Source organism: Eptatretus burgeri, chromosome 16 (assembly GCF_056783735.1).
Source record: "Eptatretus burgeri isolate ZD-2024b chromosome 16, Ebu_testis_v1, whole genome shotgun sequence".
Classification (NCBI taxonomy): Eukaryota; Metazoa; Chordata; class Myxini; order Myxiniformes; family Myxinidae; genus Eptatretus; species Eptatretus burgeri.
Window position 1 is genome coordinate 27201922 of NC_140976.1, and position 18934 is coordinate 27220855.

At 42.8% G+C, this 18934-nt stretch overlaps 1 protein-coding gene across 3 annotated transcripts in view; it reads right to left on the bottom strand.

Moving 5' to 3' along the window:
- DTX1 (deltex E3 ubiquitin ligase 1) overlaps window positions 1–18934 on the bottom strand; it is a 131461-nt gene that overhangs the window by 105001 nt on the left and 7526 nt on the right. Inside the window, exon 2 of one of the 3 annotated variants that reach the window (XM_085859111.1) lies at window positions 14216–14264. The exons of the other annotated variants lie outside the window; for them this stretch is intronic. The gene's annotated coding sequence lies outside the window, so the exon portion shown is untranslated. The remainder of the gene's footprint in view (window positions 1–14215; window positions 14265–18934) is intronic. 3 annotated transcript variants of the gene reach the window in all.

Sequence of the window (18934 nt, forward strand, 5' to 3'; positions counted from 1 at the left end):
GAGTAGAAAAGGCCCAAGAGCAACGAGGTTGGTTTGAGGCATGCAAATCAGCAATTCCTTGAACAATACACCACGAGTAGTTTCGAGTCGGAGCCAACAGAGACGGCCTATGGAAGCGACGCCCACGACAAATTCATCACATGGCACACATTTCCTCCTGGCAAGGAAGATCTCTCTCATCAGCGAAGTTACCGAAAGGGTTCTATTCTTTCGAATGCAGCACGTAGCTGCTGGTCGCATCCTTGCCCGAGTGCGCAACGGTGCAGCTGACGTAGTACCCAATTTATGATAGAGCAGGAATATGGAATTTGGCCAGGGTGCAAACAATAACTCACCTTCTCTTCGTAAAGGATGTCATGGGGATTTTTCATGTCCACCTAGTAATGCTAGCATACGGGACCCTTGCGATGGACGGCACACACACATCGATGACTAGTACGGGTTACGTTCGCCCTGAATGCGAAACACGAGGATGACCGTTTACTGTTGGGTCAAGATTCGCACACAGTCCAGACAGCTCAGAGACAAATGCACACACCTCGAGGTTGTCCTGCCAGCCCGCCTGAAGGAATGAACGGCAGATAATCTGGATGCTTGCCAGATATTCATTTCAATGAGATCGGGACACGCGGTTGCCAGAAAACCACAAAACGCTTCTCAATTAAATGTGGCTCGCCCGGGTGAGAGTGTGCGCACCAATCGGATGGATTACAAATAGTATTACTTTATTGGTAATTGCAGGTGACCAAAATCTTGGATTGACAGATCAAAGTTGGCACTGCCAGTCTCTCTTGCTCGATTCTGACTCGGGGAATAAAACTGAAAAGTGTTAGTGAACCTGATCGGTTCCTAAGCATTTTTTAATGATGCAATTTTGCAGGAGTGTCGTATATCGGTTTAACAACGTACTTTCATTTCCTCGTAGTACCGCACAATCAATATAACGCGGCTGCATGGTGAGGCTTGGAAATGGCGTCACAATACGGTTTAGAACAAAAGAAGGAAGAGCCGTTGCTTGTGCTAAGGTCAGCGGGAGAAGTGTGTTCGTTCACCTGGCGCCTGCAGAGCAAGACGAAAATGCCAAATCTGAAGGGGGCAACAAAATAACATTCATTAACAACAGGATGCATCACTTTTTGCAAGGAACCGAGAACCAAAGCAGACGATAAATTATTGCCTTGGAAATATCCCTGACATGGCTGTCAAAACATCCCTTCTGCTGTTTACGACCAAGATGGGAGAAAAGGAGATTGCCGAATACCTGCGCCACCTTTAAATGCACAAAATCAATGGCGATGTTGAGAAGAACTCCAAAAGGTAGGTTCCATCAATACATCTGGAATGATGCAAGAGTGAGAATTCCAAGCCGACTCAGCCCCAACACCGGATTGCCACCTCTCTATTCCCACCCGTGTCAGCGCAGCCCAAACACCCACCTCGCAGCACTACATCACCCTGTATCTGCCACTTTCAATGAGCACCTCACATGTACGTTTCACTCGATTACGTCTTATAGCACATTTGATAACGTCCGACTGCAGCTGGCTACTCAAGTGCGACTTCTCCGCAGAGTTACTGCACGCAGCGGTACCTATGGCACCACCACCACCACCAACCGCAGTGGAAAAAGAAAGAGAGTTACCTTTCCTTTCACTTCACCCTTCCACAGATCACAGATGTGACGTATAAAAAAGAATAAAAGAGAAAACAATGTCGGGTTAGTGAGTTCAATGTTGAACGAAACGCCATATAATATGATAGGAAAGGATGATCCGGTGGTCAATATCAAGCAGTTTGTGTCTTTTACAAGGATCCACCTCCGATTATTGGCAAGACTTTCCTCGTTTAAGCTTTTTCAGACAAACATGCTTTGGAGCAGCTACTAAGATAAATGTTACTTCCAGCACAAACCCTTAAGCTATGTGCTGAGTTACTTTTGATTATGGACTCCTCCACAGAACGAGCACAACACAAAGTAACCCGACATAAATGCTGCTCCGCACAAGAGGTTCAACATCTTCAGATATCATGCTCAACACAGATATCATGCTTCAGAAATATGATGCTACACAGTGCTATATCGTTTTTGGCCCGATCTCTCAATGGTGAAGAATCACTAAAATAATTCTAGTAGCCAGATCCGGGTCTGGATCTTCACCAAAATCGAATCAGTTCATCAATGTCACACGCCCAACATGTCCACAAAATTTCATGCGGATCTGTTCATAACTTTTTGAGATATCCTGCACAAACACACACACACACACACACAAACAAACAGACAGACAAGCCGGTAGGCGGCGATGGGTCGCCGAGCATGGAAACTATAAGATATAGAGCAAAATGGATGTCATATAGCGGATAGGGAATCACCTTAAGATTATGCATATCAAATCTCATCCAGTTCCATCTACTGATAACGACTTGGTATCCATTTGAATGAAAAGTACCGAAAATACGGTTTGAAATCTGAAATCCTAAAAGTTTGAGGGGGTGTTGTGGGTGAACAAAGATCTAAATCGAAAATCCGGCTCCATCATTTGTGCACAATGTATTCCAGACGATTAGTGTGAATTTTCATGACCATCCCACCATAACCCTAGGAGGAGTAGCATTTGGCGGGAAGGCACCTCCAGCTCTCGCATATTATCGATGTTTGCACTAATTGACCTTTGACCCCTGACCTAAGCGAAATCGGTCAATATGTCCTGAGGCAAAGTTGTAGTACTCATTGAGTACCATGAACCTGCAAAGTTTCATTCGTATCGATGCACTCACCTGGTCGCTAGGGGGCCTTCAATTTTCGCGCATACCCTAATTGTAGGGGGCGCTGTGGGTAAAGTATTCCATATATCACAAAAACTGGAATATATTTGATAGAGCATCACCTGTAGATCATTCGTGCCAAATTTCATAACCCTACGTGGGATAATGGCTTTCAGAATTGATTTTGCGTGAACGGTACCGATTTTGAAGGTTTTTCGGTTGTTGCGAGGGAACCAAAGCGTCCCGAGCAACCATCACAATTTCCAAAGCACGAGGTCATAAGATGTACCTACCACCTGAGTTTGGTCAAAATCCGCACACGTTTACTACCAATTATGCTGATGACAAACGAACAAACATCCAAACAAACAGACAGAATTGCTGACAATAAGGGTCACCTATTTCGGTGACCCAACAGACAGACAGGTGTGAAAACATAACCTCCTTCCTCCTTCAGTGGCGGAGGTAAAAATTTGACGCTAATGCGTCAATGGATCGAGTTTGATGCAATTGCGTCAATGGATGTGCCTCCAACTGCCTTAGATATCAACCCACCGTTACATTTGATCTCAAATGAAGGTCACGTGAAAAATTAAAGGTCACATGAGAGTGTGCGAGAGAGAAAAGACAGATAAATAGAAGAGAGAAAACATCAGATGCTTAACCAACTCAAGTTATGATCTGCAATTATTGTTTTTTGTAGACATACAGTAGTTGAGGCTCGTGGAAGAGCGAGCACACTGAACGGATCAGGATGTAACAGACAAAAACAGGATGTAAAACACGCATGCATGGGCAAGCAAACTCCAAGGAGGAAAAACTGGAAAATTAGGAGGGTCTTGTCTTGATGTCTTGAACAGATGTCTTGTAGATCGGGAGGGAGGAATGAGATTGAAGAGGATGTGGAAGTTGATTCGACAGGCAGGAAAAAGGCAGAATAAATGAGTGGAGGTGAGCAGTGATCATGAATTTGGGTAGTTTTTACCAGAGGGGGGTTGATAATGGACCATGTGAACCCACAGAAACCTGGGGTGAGGGTGGGGGGTGGAAAGGATGGAAAGAGTAGAGGGTGCAAGACCAGAAAGGAGGCAGTCAGTGACGTCAAAGTGACAAGCCCATCGAATCAGCTTCAGAGCAGGAGATTCCAATAATCTTGAAGGCCTTGGTTTGCACAGCAACAAGCTGAGCAAGATGTGAGGCAAGAGAGCCAGCCCAGAGGGGAGAGCAGTACCCGATCAAGCTGTGGATGAAGGCCTTGTCGGTGGATCGGAGTTCAGGTGTGCCATGGAAGGACTTAGGCACATGATTCTCAAAGGGCACATGACCTTCGACTTGCTCAACCAAAATTTAATCACTTCATCGTTGTATCACAGTCCATATTTGTGCCAAGTTTGATTGAAATCCCTCGAGCCGTTCACAAGTTTTTACGGTAACGAAAATCTGAAAAACACGCACGGACGAACAGACAACCCGAAATCACAAAGACTCCAGTGCCTTCGGGATAAACACCTTACTCTCCAAACTCCTTGTGATAAAAGCAACTATATTCATCAAAATCACAAAAAGCAGAACAGCACTTTAACCCAGACAGGCCAGCACTGGTGTAGGACAAATTGAACACCGTAAAACGCACTTGTCGGGGTCTAACTATGGGTTAGACCCTGCACTGCAGAGCTCAGAAAGCAAGCGATTAGCCCAGTCTGACAGTTTGGATCTGGGCCACCTGGCGACAAAAAACATCGTTGGACATTTGGCATTTCAGTTCCCCTGAACCTAACTTTACCTGAGTTCCCCACTCCTGACATGTCTCAGCCAAAGCACATGGCTGCCTCTGGGTTCTCTGCGCTGCAGTTGAAGTCATGAGACAACTGGTGCGGTCGGTGGCTAACGTGCTGATAATTCTCCATTCAAATAATTATTGAAGTAGAATTGCATTTACGAGGGTGAGAGACGTTAGGCATACCTGGTAGCCAGACATATAAAAGATGACGGCATGATGGAAAACAAAAAATACTTCATTATGCCGGCAGAAGGGCACCACGATGGCTTCCTGGCAGATCACATGTCCGCCTCGAATGTGCGAGTGCACTAGAGGTTGAGAAAGTGATCACATGCCGAGGTCATGTGGTCACAGGTGACATAGTTCAGATTTCAGATCCACAGCAAGATTATTTTGAAGTTAAAGCTCTTCTGGGAATTTCGTCTTTCTTCTCCTCAACTCACCAATAATCTCATCAATGACACGGGCAAGAAAAAAGCACAAAAGACTGAAGGTAAAGAATTGCAAACACACAAAACTAACTCGAGCTCTCTGGTCATCAACCTTTGTTTAGAGTTAATTTATACTGTGTTTGAAGTTTGTGCTCTTTTTTTTCTTTAATGGGTCACTGGTTAATTAAAAAAAGAAGCTTCTGTTGAGAAAAAAATAAGAAAGTAAATTTCTTCTGCCAATTGAAATAGACTAGTACGTGCCCATTAAACAAAAAAAAAAAACTTTCAAACAGCGAGCAAAAAACAACAACCACACAGGCCGTTTCTTCGCTCTCGCGTGCCCGTACGTGCGTGACCCGGAAGTTCGCATATCGCAGTTATGATTATTCGCAATTTAGTTTTAATGGCCAATTATTCAATTAGCGCCAACGTATTTTGCCTTTTCGCAATTTCATCGCAAGGAAAAACACAAAGAGAAGAGAAGAGAAGAGAAGAGAGAAAAAAAAAAAAGATTTACTTCCTGGTTCGGAGCATACCAGCACTCTGATGTTACCGAAATTTATGCACCGTCTAATATGAAAACGATCATAACTTGGGGCATTGTGTTTATCTATAAATGTGCATAAGAAATCGAGAAATTATTAGAATAAACGAAGTCATCACTTTCTGGAAGCCCGTACGTTGTAACCCATAATGGGGAACGCGGCTGAGGTTCTCTTTCCCCATCGGCCACGCCCACGCAGCAACGTGTCTTGGCATTGGTTGGTAAATAAATGGCCATAACTTGGGAAGCACTTGTCCGATTAATATCAAACCTTCAAAAAGGCACATCCTCAGGGCCCCAGCAATATATCTGGCAAGTTTCAATTAGATCGGACCAGTGGTTGTCGAGAAACAGCATTCACAGACACAGACACAGACAGCTAGAATTATAGAAAGATAACCTAACAGCTAACCCGAACCCTAACAGCTTGGAATGAATAAAAGCGATGGAAAAACATAATGGTGCCCTCATTATGGTTTTCATATTTTATAAGATATTTAAGACATCATGATCACCAGGGTATTTGGGACACTTAGGGGTAATTTGACGCATCAATGGCTATGTCCTACTCATATCAGGAAGCATTAAAGATACCACTCAGCCCAAAGCAGGGGACTTTGGCTATGGTGCTGGCACACAATGGCCTATAGGCATAAAAGCTTTTGAAAAGACACCATTGGATGTTCAACAATCATAATGTGAAAGCATATGGAACAGCCAGCTTCCCTTCCCTCCTCCCCAATCTGAGGGACAGCAAGCTCCGTGATGTAGTGCACCCTGCTGGCACTTCTCCAGGATGGTGGTATTTGGGTTTAATTCCATACTTTCAGGGATCAGAGATTACAAGCATACTCACATTAAGCATGTTGTCTGCTCACCTACCCTGCCAAACTCACTTGGGAGCATGCTTTCCGTGCAGCCGTCTTGTTTGAGATTGACGGGACGCTTATTGGGGTGTTCCAACTGCCTTGGGAAGCAAGAAGAGGCTGACAATATCGGGCGTTAGTTAACCCTCTTTTGCTCCGACGAAGGGTTAACACCCGAAATGTCGGCCTTTACTTGCGTCCCACAGCAGGTCAAAGTATCTCACTCAACGCCCTGTAGATTTAGTGAATTGTTCTACCTGTCTGCTGACGCAGGTAGACACTAGCCTTCACCAGCAACACTAGTTCTTCATTCTCATTGCAATGCAGTGTTGGTAAAGGCCCAGTCACACCTTGACGTTTTAGCCAGCTTATGCCGATTTTTTGGAAAATTTGTCGAAAACGCTGGTGCACGTCGAATACGTTATGGGTAAGTTTTGATAACATTAAGAGCAGGCTGAAAAACACTGGCATACGTCGTTGTACGCTGGCTTTAAACGTTGTACTTTTCGCTTCTCCTCAAATTTTCCATGCTTGAAATTTTGAGACTTATACCAGCGTATGACTCACACGTTCCGCATAACACTGGCCATAAGTTGTAGGCACGTCACGCGATCGTTGACATACGTTACTTGTAAGTTACTCATAAGTCGAAACACATCAAGGTAATGTTTAGTGTACCCGAAACTTATTTCTAACCTATGAGTAACGTGTTGTAGGCACGTTATGTGATCGGTGACACACATCGACACACGTTACTTGTAAGGTACTCATAAGTCAAAACACATCAAGGTAATGGTTAGCGTCAGTGTTCCCAGACTCCCTGGTTTTTTTTTCTTTCTTCCTTCCTTCGGTATGATGGTGATTTTGACACCGATTTCTAGTGCGGTTATAATATAATATAATTAATAGGCTGCTGCTCAACTATTTAAATCATAACCGCACTGTACACTGAACACCGTCATACCGAAGAAGAAAAAAAACCAGGAGTCTGGAACACTGACGCTAACCATTGCCTTGACGTGTTTCGACTTATGAGTAACTTACAAGTAACGTGTGTCGATGTGTGTCAACGATCGCATATCGTGCGTACAACTTACTCCCATCGCATGCGGAGCGTGTGTCATACGGCAAGTACGTCGTAAAATTTTCAACATGTTTAAAAGTACAAGATGTACTCCACTTAATACGACGTATGATAGCGTACTTTAGCGTTCTATTCACGCATACCAAACTTACCCATACCGTATTCGACGTGCGCCAGCGTTTTAGACGCATTTTTCAGAGGTCGGCATACGCTGGCAAGATCGCCAAGGTGTGACTGCGATGTTGACACTTCTATTTCTGCGGTGGTTATGATTTGAATCGTTGTGCGGCAGCCTTTTAATAACCTACGCCACGTCATCGTCGGCGATGCGTGCAGCGCGCTATGCATAAGTTAGACTATCGTTGGGCATAGGTTGTGAAGGCCGACAACAGGTTCAGCATTCGTTGGTATAAGTTATCTATAACACAACGAAACGTTCTGTGTCCGTTACTAATACGTTATGCATAAGACCAAGTCGTTATGAATACGTCCGAATCTTTAAAAAAAAACATCAAAAGTTCAGCGTACGCCAGCGTTATACATACATTTTGATACGTTGCCATTGCTGGCTAAAACGTCAAGGTGTGACTGGGCCTTAAGGGGCGTACATCATGGAGCTTGTCGTTCTTCGGATAGGGATCTAAATCCAGGTGTCCCATGCACATTTACGCTCAAAAAATTGGGACAGCTAATAGCTGTGTTGTCAGCAATATTAGCTGGAAATCCTGAGACATGAAGATAGCATCTGAGACATCTTGGTCTCCACCTGTGTCTGATGTCTCGTCTCCAAAATAATGTTGACACTGTGACTACTATATGCTGTGCTTACACTGCTGCTCATCAGGACTGAGACCAACCTGTAATACATCGGCACAGCACCCACGAGTGATCGAACAAACTTGAAACCGTTGGAAAGATAAACTTTAAACCTCACGGTTATGTTCGGCTGGTTACCTTTCAACCTCACGGTTACGTTTATTACAATGCCACATATGTAAACAGCATAATTAGATCTCATGCCTTAGATTGGTTTTTGTGGTTGTCTGGACAAAGAGCTTCCATGTACCTCCTGAAAGAGAGATGACACAATCCTGGTACAGAGAAATCACGGGTTATCTGGAAGAACCAAGGCCCCAATTTCCTTTGACTGCAAATACGAGTCAGATCAAGCGGATTTTGAGCACAACAAAAAAGGGTTTCAAGATTCCAGTTTAATCCCAAACTGTCAGGGTTATATGATGTAGATCAAGAACAATATAATCGAGGGTAGGGCATGAGACGAGAAGGGTGCACACTGGAGCAAGCATAACACGAGAAAGAAAATCTTCCATTTGAGAAATACATCTTCAGTCAGAGGGTTCAGGATGAAGTAACAAGGTGCCTGTTGTGGGAGATGTTTCTGGTTTGGCTCCCTGTCTCTGCGTCAGCAACCATATCTCTCTATTTCTATCTCAATCTCTCTCTCCCCCCCCCCCCCCAAAAAAAATAATGGCGACTATTTAATCTTTAGTCTCCAAGAACAACTTATGGAAGAACATGCCGTCATCATTTTCTTATACAGCAGTCACTCTGCCTGGCCGATAAAGACCAAGTGACCATGTTCACAGACCCAAACACTCAAGTGTGCTCACAGCACATTATAGTCACAGTAGTAATCAGAGGATTTTTGCACATCAGTCACAAAATGAATGGTCAAATCCATCCAGAATGTAAAATTTCACAAAAAGGCAGCATTTCCTGCACGATTCACCCATGCTCGCCAATTATCTGCTCAAGGTGAGTTATGCTGAGCACTGCTCAAAGTGAGTCACATTCTGGACCGAGGAAAATAAACAACCACATCCATGGCCAACATGAGAATCATGGCAACAACACTGCTCTGGTATAATTAATTTATTTTTCAAATGGCAATTAAACAATGGTAGAAGAGGTGTTTGAACATATACAGTGCCTATCGAAGGTCTACAACCCCCTTTTTAAAATTTTCACTTTTTGTTCCCTTACAGCCTGTAATTAAATTGCATTATATCAGGCTTTTTCCACCTTCATTTACACATCATAACCCACAACTTACAAGTGAAAAACAAATTCTACAAATTTCAGAAAATTATTAAATAATACAGAACTGGAATATCTTGAATTATTTAATAATTTTCTGGTTGGATACTTTAATCTTGGTTGGATAAGTGTCCACTCCCCTCCCCCCCCCCCCCCCAGAGTTAATACTTGGTGGAAGATACCAAATTTAATGATCGCAGTTCATAATATCACCAATTTTTTAGGCATCTGGGTTGAAATCCCCCCCAAATTTGGATTTTTTAATAAAGCATTGGAAAATATGCCTGGTGTTGAGTTAATGGTTAGGGTGGCAGGCTTTGGATCCTGAGTTCAAATCCCATTCGGCTGTTGAATTAATACCAGGTGGGGTTGACTCTGTCTGTCATCCTTCCGAGGTCGGCAAAATGAGTGCCAGCTTGCTGGTATACTGTGTCGGAGTGATGACCCGTCCAGGATTGTGCCCAATAGCCAAGGAGACTGCTGAGACAGCAATAATGCTCTGCACAGAGTATGGTCCCAATGGATGGATGGATGGATTGTATACATGAATCTACCCTTGTGGCGATGGTGACAGGTGGTGGCCCGTGTGTTTATAAGTTATGAATTGTGAGAAAATGACTGTTTATAACCCCTATTTAGGTGAATCATGGGGAGAAAAAAATGTGATCCTCCATAGTTTCATGGCAATTAACCTTAGCAGCTCAGAGGAGTAGCGTCAGATGCAAACAAACAAACATTTTGCTTTTATGTACCACGACCCCGACATTCTTGGGGTATACGTTCTTGGAAAACCCCGCAAATGTGGGGGCATTGTTTCAACGGGAAATGGGGGGATAGGTTCCGGGGATTTCCCAACCAATGAAAAATCTGCGAATGTCGTGGAAAATCTCGCGAAAATGCAGGAAAATGCTGTGGAAAAGGACGAAAATCCACAAATGTTGGGATAAAATCCGCTGCGAGTGTCGGGGTAAAATCCGTGAGTGTTGGGGGAAAATCCACGAGTGTTTTTTCATTGTTACAACGGAGAAAAGGGGGATAACGTTATCGGGTTGTGGCTGTTCCTGGTTCAAAAGTTTAAAGTTTAAATTGTTTTTGACCACAAATGCACGATTACAGTTTCTTTAAAAATGTTTCCGAGAGCCTGGGTTGGCTTCGTTGTTAGGGTAGCGGCTTGGGATCCTAGGGTCCCGAGTTCAAGCCCCGTTGGTCGCTGAATTAATACACCAGAGGGTTGACTCAGCCTCTCATCCTTCCGAGGTCGGCGAAATGAGTATCAGTGTGTACTGGTGGAGGGGTACTGCATCAGCGACACAGTCGCGCTTCCAAGAAATGATAGCTACCCCAGCAGCTAAGCTGCCATACGCAAGAAGAAGAAGAAGAAGAAAGATGCTTACAAAAAAAACCAAAAACACACACAACTAGGTTCCGTTTCCAATTTATTGAAGAATGCATTTTAAGGATATCGTACACGTACCTTAAATAAAAACAACAACAACATCACGTACCGTTTCAATTGCCAATTATACGAATAGATATGCTGAACGTTTCCATTCTTTAACTCACATGACATGACATCTTTCCTATCTACAGGCAGATTATGCTGAACATTTAAAAATTGTAACAGCTCAGATGGTGCTGTTTGTAGCAAGATGGTGATTTACACGAAGATGTGCTGAATGTTTCCATTGTGTAATGTCCGTATGTGGTGACCTGGTAATAATTACTGGATACATCAATAGATGCTGTTCGTGTTTTCATTCTGTAAGTAACTCACGAGGGATGGCATCGCGGGGAGTGACGCGGTACAATAGCGAGACATCCCGCAAAACTATGTTTAGGCCAAGGGAATGGAAGTCCTAGAATACCGTCCTTATGAAATGAAAAATACATGAGGCTTTTTTCATTATTCATTATTTCAGAAAAAGTACAAAAATCCGCCATTTCTATGCAAGAAAGGTCTATTCACAGTTTTATATTTCAGTACAGTGTAAATTCTTAGTATTTATAGATACAACAGTACACATACTGAAACATAAAACATGTGTATCGAACTTTTAACGAATGTCATAGGTGCGCTGTGATTGGTCGATCACTTCGGAACTTCAAACTTCGTACATATTTGGAATTTCTCGGCTTGGCGCCAAGAAGGGGATAGACTATGGTTAACAAAAACACCGTTTTTGGTGATTTCTATGAAGAATGATGATCAACTCGAGTCAAGGGTTTATTTCTTTAGCAAATAATGAAATTTTTTGAAATAATGAAAATTATTGCGGCAGCTTTTGCAGCATGTGGGCGGTAGAAGGTATTGTAGGACTTTCATTCCCTTGGCCTTATCCCGCGAAGCGACAACACGTATAGGAAGAGGAAAGCAGGTCATGTTCGCGGCTTGTAGGAGCATGTCGCAAATTATCAACCGCGAATACACGAAACCCGCGAATGTTGGAACCGCGAATGTCGAGGTCCAGGTATGTGAAGATAGATAGATATACAGGGTGTTCCACAAAGACCTGGACAACTTTGGTTGTTAATACACTACCGGTCAGAAGTTTTAGAACACCCCCATTTTTCCAGTTTTTACTGAAATTTGATCAGTTCAAGTCCAGTGAATAACCTGAAATGGTACAAAGTTAAGCGGTAAACTGCCAGAGGTTAAAAATAAAAGTTTAGGTTACCAAAAATTGAAAAATAATGTAAATTTCAGAGTTATTAAAAAGGTCCTTTTCAGGGAACAAGTAATTGGTTGGCAACTGCAGCTGTTCTGCAGCAATGGAAGTAAATTAAGCTTTGAAAGTTGATGCAAACAATTCCTCCCAGTGTCCCAACTTTTGTTGATTAGTTCCAAACCCTCTGTCTCTAAAAAAGCAGTGTTGGAACAGACTGTGTTGCTCCACCCTCTGAAGCATTATTTGGACTATTGCACTGCAGGAAGTAGTATATTGCTATCATAATGGTGAGAAAAAGACAACTAACAAAGGAAGACAGAAAGACCATCATAACCCTTAAAAAGTGTAGGTCTTTCCTTTCGAAAAATTGCAAAGAAGCCAAGGTGTCAGTGAGTACAGTTTCCTACACTATCAAAAGGCACATGGAAACTGGAGGAAAATCCAACAGGAAGAGGTTTGGCAGACCCAAAGCCACAACACAATCAGAAGACAAGTTTCTGAGAGTCAACAGCTTGCGTGATAGGTGGCTCACAGGACAGCAGCTTCAAGCACAGCTTAACACTGGTCGAAGTAAGGAAGTGTCAGTTTGAACTGTGAAGAGAAGACTTCGAGCTGCAGGTTTGACAGGTCGAGTGGCAGTAAGAAAGCCAATGCTAAGATGGCAAAATAAGAAAAAGAGGCTTGCCTGGGCCATGAAGCACCATCGGTGGACTACTGAAAACTGGAAGGTCTTATGGACTGATTAATCAAAATTTAAAATCTTCGGTACGTCACGCAGGGTTTTTGTACGCCGTCGAGTAGGTGAAAGGATGGTTCCTCAGTGTGTGACACCAACTGTCAAACATGGAGGAGGAAGCGTGATGATCTGGGGCTCTTTTGCTGGATCCAGTCAGCGACTTACACAGAGTGACTGGCACCCTGAACCAAAAGGGGCAGCGCCATGCATTACCCCCTCGTCTTTGCCGAGTTGGTCAGGGGTTCATCCTACAGCAAAATAACGACCCAAAACATACCTCCAGGCTATATCAGAACTACCTGAGAAGAAAAGACCAAGACGGCAGGCTTCAAGTCACAGAATGGCCAGCACAGTCTCCAGATTTAAACCCCATCGAGCTGGTTTGGGATGAACTGGACAGAAGGGTGGAAGCAAACAACCTACAAGTGCAACACCTTTGTGGGAACTTCTGCAACAGTGTTGGGAAGAACTTTCCAAATGATATTTAATTTCCGTTGTAGAAAGAATGCCACAAGTATGTTCAGCTGTTATATCTGCAAAACGTGGCTACTTTGATGAGTCAAAAATTTCGATTAAATTTTGTTCAACAAAACGATTCCACGATATCTTTTTGACCTGCAATTGTTACTTACGAAATCTTTAGATTTCATAAGTATCTTGATCACTTCCGTCCTCTGTTTGTTTGTTTGTAGGCACGATAACTCGAGAATGGAAGAAGCCACCAATGTCAAATTATACCACGTGATTCAGGAGGATGATGGCTTGTGCTGATTAGATTTTGGTCAAAATCGGTCAAAGGTCAAGGTCACAGTGAGGTCAAACATTCGATTTTTGATGGTTTTGTAAAGAATCATCGTAGAAACTTCTGGTTTGCATCGCTACCTTCTCTAGAGACAGATTTTATTAGACAAGGTCAGAGGTCAAGTTGACGATTTCGTAAGTACCAGTCTATGACTGCTTGTTTATTTGTTCTTTGCTTTAATTTCAGAGTACATTGAAACATTAAACTGCTTAAATTTCAGTTCAGGAAAAATGGGGGTGTTCTAAAACTCTTGATCGGTAGTGTATGTTTTGTGCCACAAATGATACAATGATACCCTTTGTTTTGTATGATGCAGAAACTCATAAAATTTTCTTTCATTTCAGGTCCGGTGGTTTAATTTAGAGAAAATGGCGACTGTACAGGAGAAAGCTCATTGCGTCGAATGGTTCATCGTTACAAGATCTGACACACAAGTTCAGCGTAATCTTTGTACAAGGTATGGAAGGAATCCACCATCTTACCTGATCATGCTGATCCGATGTAGCAAGTCTGGATGTAATTGGCCCACAACTGTAGGAGTAGCATGACAAACAAACAAACACAAAACACCGGTCTGTGAATTATGGTAAGGATAAGGGAAGAAAGGGGGAAGTGATTGTGAATTTAATGTTTACTTTTAACATTGTTCTTAACAAACGGGGACAAAAACAACACAGGCATGATAGGCTGAATGGCCTTCCCATGCGCCAAACTTCCTTATGTATATTTGTGTAACGTTGTTAAGAACTGGAATAATAGGGAATGAAGGACAGAGAGTTGGAGGTGAGGGTGCATGGAGTTGGAAGAGGGAAATTGAGACATTGGGAAGGGGGGAGGGGGTTGAGGACTTGGGGCTGGAAGAGGGGTCTTGGGGTTTGGGGGCAGTTGAGGACTTAAACAAGAAAGGGGGAGGGGATGACAGACTTGCATTGGGGGAGGGGAGTGCAGAGAGGGGAAGGAGTTGGGATTGAGGGGTTTGAGGCATTTGAGGGGGAGGGAGGGGGAGTTGAGGACATTGGGTTGGAAAGGGGTTTGAGGATTTGAAGAAAGGGAGAGGGGAGTACAGACTTTGTATGTAGTAGTGGTGGGGGGGGGGGGGCAAAGAAGAGGACATAGTTGGAAGGGGGGATTAAGAATTGGGATTGTGTGTGTGCGTGTGCATGTGCGTGTGCGTGTGCGTGTGCGTGCGCATGAGCAGGGGGGTTGAGGACCTGAAGTCATATTTTACATGATGCAGAATTTCCATTGGTCCCAGATAGTCCAGTTGGGTCTTTGGTCTTCTCATTACTTTGGGTTCTCGTAGTCTTTTTTGGTCCTCATGGTCTTTTGGAACCCCTGCATCTTTTGGGACTTCAGGGTCTTTCGAGTCCTCTCGTTATTTTGGGTCCTCTGGGTCTTTTGGATCCTCGGGTCATATGGATCTCCTGGGTGTTTTGGGTCCTCGAGGTCTTTTGGGTCCTCTAGATCTTTTAGGTGTTCGGGGTCCTTGGATTCATTTACGTCCTCTGGGTCTTTTGTGTCCTTGGGGTGTTTTGGGTCCTTTGGGTATTTTAGGTCTTCAGCGTCCTTGGGCTCTTTTAAGTCTTCTGGGTCTTTGGGTTTTTTGGGGTCTTTGGGGTCTTTTGGGTCTTCAGTGTATTTTTGTTCTTTAAGGGTCTTCGGGGTCTTTAAGGATTTTAAGCCTGGTGTTGGCTTGGTGGTTAGAGGGGCTGGCTTGGGATCCTAGGGTCCTGAGTTTGAGCCCTGTTGGCTGCTGAATTAACACGAGGTGGGGTTGACTCAGCCTGTCATCCTTTCGAGGTCAGCAAAATGAGTACCAGTGTACTGGTCCTGGTGTGTACCCTGGTTGGAAAAGGTACACTGTATCCCTGTGTGTCGTAAGAGGCGACTAAAGGGTTGGCATCGGGAAGGGTATCTGGCCATAAAACATTGCCTCAACAAGAAAAAGAGCAATCAGAGATTGCAAACCCTCGCCAGGACTTCTTTTGAGTGGTGTATTTTTGTAGGTTTTCAGGCATGTCCAATATGGCTGCCAAAACCATGTGACCTATGACGTCATGTGTGACCTATGACGTCATATGTGTGACTTTTGTTCCTCGTGGATAGGCGGTCTTATGTGTAAAGTTTCTCCTCGATCTTTTCAGCCATTTCAGAGAAGAAGTTTTTTAAGGTTGAAAAGAAAAAAAAAACGACAATATGGCTGCTGAATGACGTGACCGATGAAGTCATCAAAAAATTTTGTGGACCATTTTTCCCCCAGATGATCCTCAAAATTTTTATTCTGATTGGATGTAGAGTTCTACATATGCAATTATGAGGTCATAACAAAGGCAAGCAACTATGATGTCATAAAAATACCACATTCATTCCCCATGAGGAGTGCTTGCTATGTGCCACTTGTACACCCATGGCTTGGGGTTTGCCATGGGCGGACAAGTCAAACATCAAAAGTTTGCAAACTACGTGCAAACCTTTTGACGTTTGCACGTGGTACATGTTTGTGAGCCTCATTGGTATTGCATTGCTGTCTACGCTATCACTGATTATTTGCCAATAAGTGATGAAACCGTTCCGGGAGCTGAGGGGAGTGTATAGCATTGGAATTGTCGTGTGTGAACGTCTTTATAGTCGTTGAGGAACTCTGGGAATGGTTTGAAACAGTGCTTAGCACTCACCTTGTGTATGTCTTCTTAGGTTGCTTTATGCAGCTACTTTGGCGATAGGAGTGTGGGAGGGGTCAATCATTTATAATATAATCCTCGCCACCTGGGCATAGTCGATTAGGTGAGAGCTGATTGGCTATTCCCTCCATTCACAGGTGAGAGATGTGAGTGGGTCTTTCTACATACTGTATATCACACACACACACACACACACACACACACACACACACACACACACACACACACACACACACACACACACACACACACACACACACACAATACCTCTGAGGACAAAGACCAAGAGGCAAAGGTTACTGAAAACACTCAAAATAGAAATGAGAAGGACACTCGTAGAGCGCGGACCTCCGCCACGTAATGCCTGATCCACAAGAACATATCGGGCCCAATACATTTTTGAAACATCATGCTATACAGTACTTTATCGTTTTGGCCATATCTCTTAATGGTGAAGAATCACTTTACAAATTAAATAATTCTCGTATCCAGATCCGGATTCGGATCTTTACCAAAATTGAAACAAATCGAGGGAACCCAACTATCTCAAGTATAGACCAATAACCTGTCTACCAACAACATAAAAACTTGTGACAAGAATCATGTAAATTATGTACCACCACCTAATGCAAGAAGGTCTACAAGCAGAACAGAAGGGATATAAAAGAGGATGTTATGGAACAATAAACCACCTATTATTAAACAAGGCCATTGAGTCATTCCACCTCATATCACAGGAGGCCTCCCAGTTGACCCCCTCAGATTTACTTTAAACCTTCATAAAATAGTTCCCAGATATCAAAATGAAGCTGCGTAAAATTTTAGGTCCACAGATGCGGTCAACTCCGAGTTATTGAGGGTTGAAAATGTGGTTGTGGCCCTATTTTTATGGTCGTTGCGAGCATCACAAAATGAACGGCTACTTTTAAACTCCCACAACTTTTTAAATATTAAGGCTCGAGCCTTGAAATTTTCAGATTATTCTTCTATAACTGCTCTGTAAGAATCAAACATTAAACGGAGTATACCTCTATTAATTTTTATGACCTGATCAGTTGAAATCCAGAAAAAAAATGTTGGTTTTGTATGAAGACCCAACTTTGAGACCCCATATATTTTTATTGACCCAGCCCAGAAGCTTCAATTTTTTTCAGGTAATAACTGTATGGTAGTAGTATTCAAATACATGTTTACTTTTCTTAATCAATCATATTATATATAATACAGTCATGAAAAAAGACCGTTTTAACAGCCATTTTTCCCTGCTGTGCAAGGGTTTGGCTTTTTCTTGAGGCAATGTTTTATGGCCGGATGCCCTTCCTGACGCCAACCCTGGTCGCCTCTTACGACACACAGGGATATGGTACACCTATTCTAACCGGGGCATACACCGGGACCAGTACACTGGCACTCATTTCGCCGACCTCGGAAGGATGACAGGCTGAGTCAACCCCCTGGTGTTAATTCACCTGCCAACGGGGCTTGAACTCAGGACCCTTGGATCCCAAGCTGCCACCCTAACCACTAAGCCAACACCAGGCTTATATAATACAGTCATGATCCCTCAAAAATTGAAATTTTTCCCCGAAATTCAGGTGAGGATTGCAAATATATGACAAGATATACCACTTCAAATTGTTCACCATTGGAAAGAGCATATTCAAGTTTACAAAAGTGTCAAATATCAAAGTGGTATAATGTTTCTATCAATATTTTTAAAATATTTGAATAAATGATGTTCTGCCAGTGCTGTGCACGTTGTGTGTGCTATTTAATGAACAGTCCTTTTACATGTCGTACATATGTGTAGTACATGTATATACAATGTACATACATATCATCTGCTATTAGGATACCATGAACACAATACTTTGAAATTTGAATTTGTAATTCTTTGTTTCTCATTTGTAAATAGCAAGAGCTTAACTCCTCTGGCTGGGGCTAAAAATAGAACTCAGGAATAGTGGCTGATCTGCTGATGTCAGCAGTGTATATAGTTACATTCAAGGGAGGACATTTGTTGGGTTCCTTTGGTTCATGTGATGAAAGTTATTGATGCTCCCCTAACGTCAACTGGGAGGCAGTGCAAGCTCGCCCCTGACTTGGAAAAGCAGATCAAGGACCTATTCAAATAATTTACGTGAAATGTTTTATTACATTGTTATTGCAGTCCGTGATATATTTTTGTATAATTAATTTGAATCATAGAACTAATCATTCATGATTACCATGGTGCCCACACCATGCACACACTTCATGTATTCACGACTGTGTTAACAACAGTTTTTTTTTTAAATAGAAAATATATTAAAAAAAAAAATACCACTTTGATATTTGACACTTTTGTAAACTTGAATATGCTCTTTCCAATGGTGAACAATTTGAAGTAGTATACCTTGTCATATATTTGCAATCCTCACCTGAATTTCGGGGGAAAATGAAAATTTTCAATTTTTGAGGGATCATGTCTGTATTATATATGACTGATTAAGAAAAGTAAACAGGCATTTGAATACTATG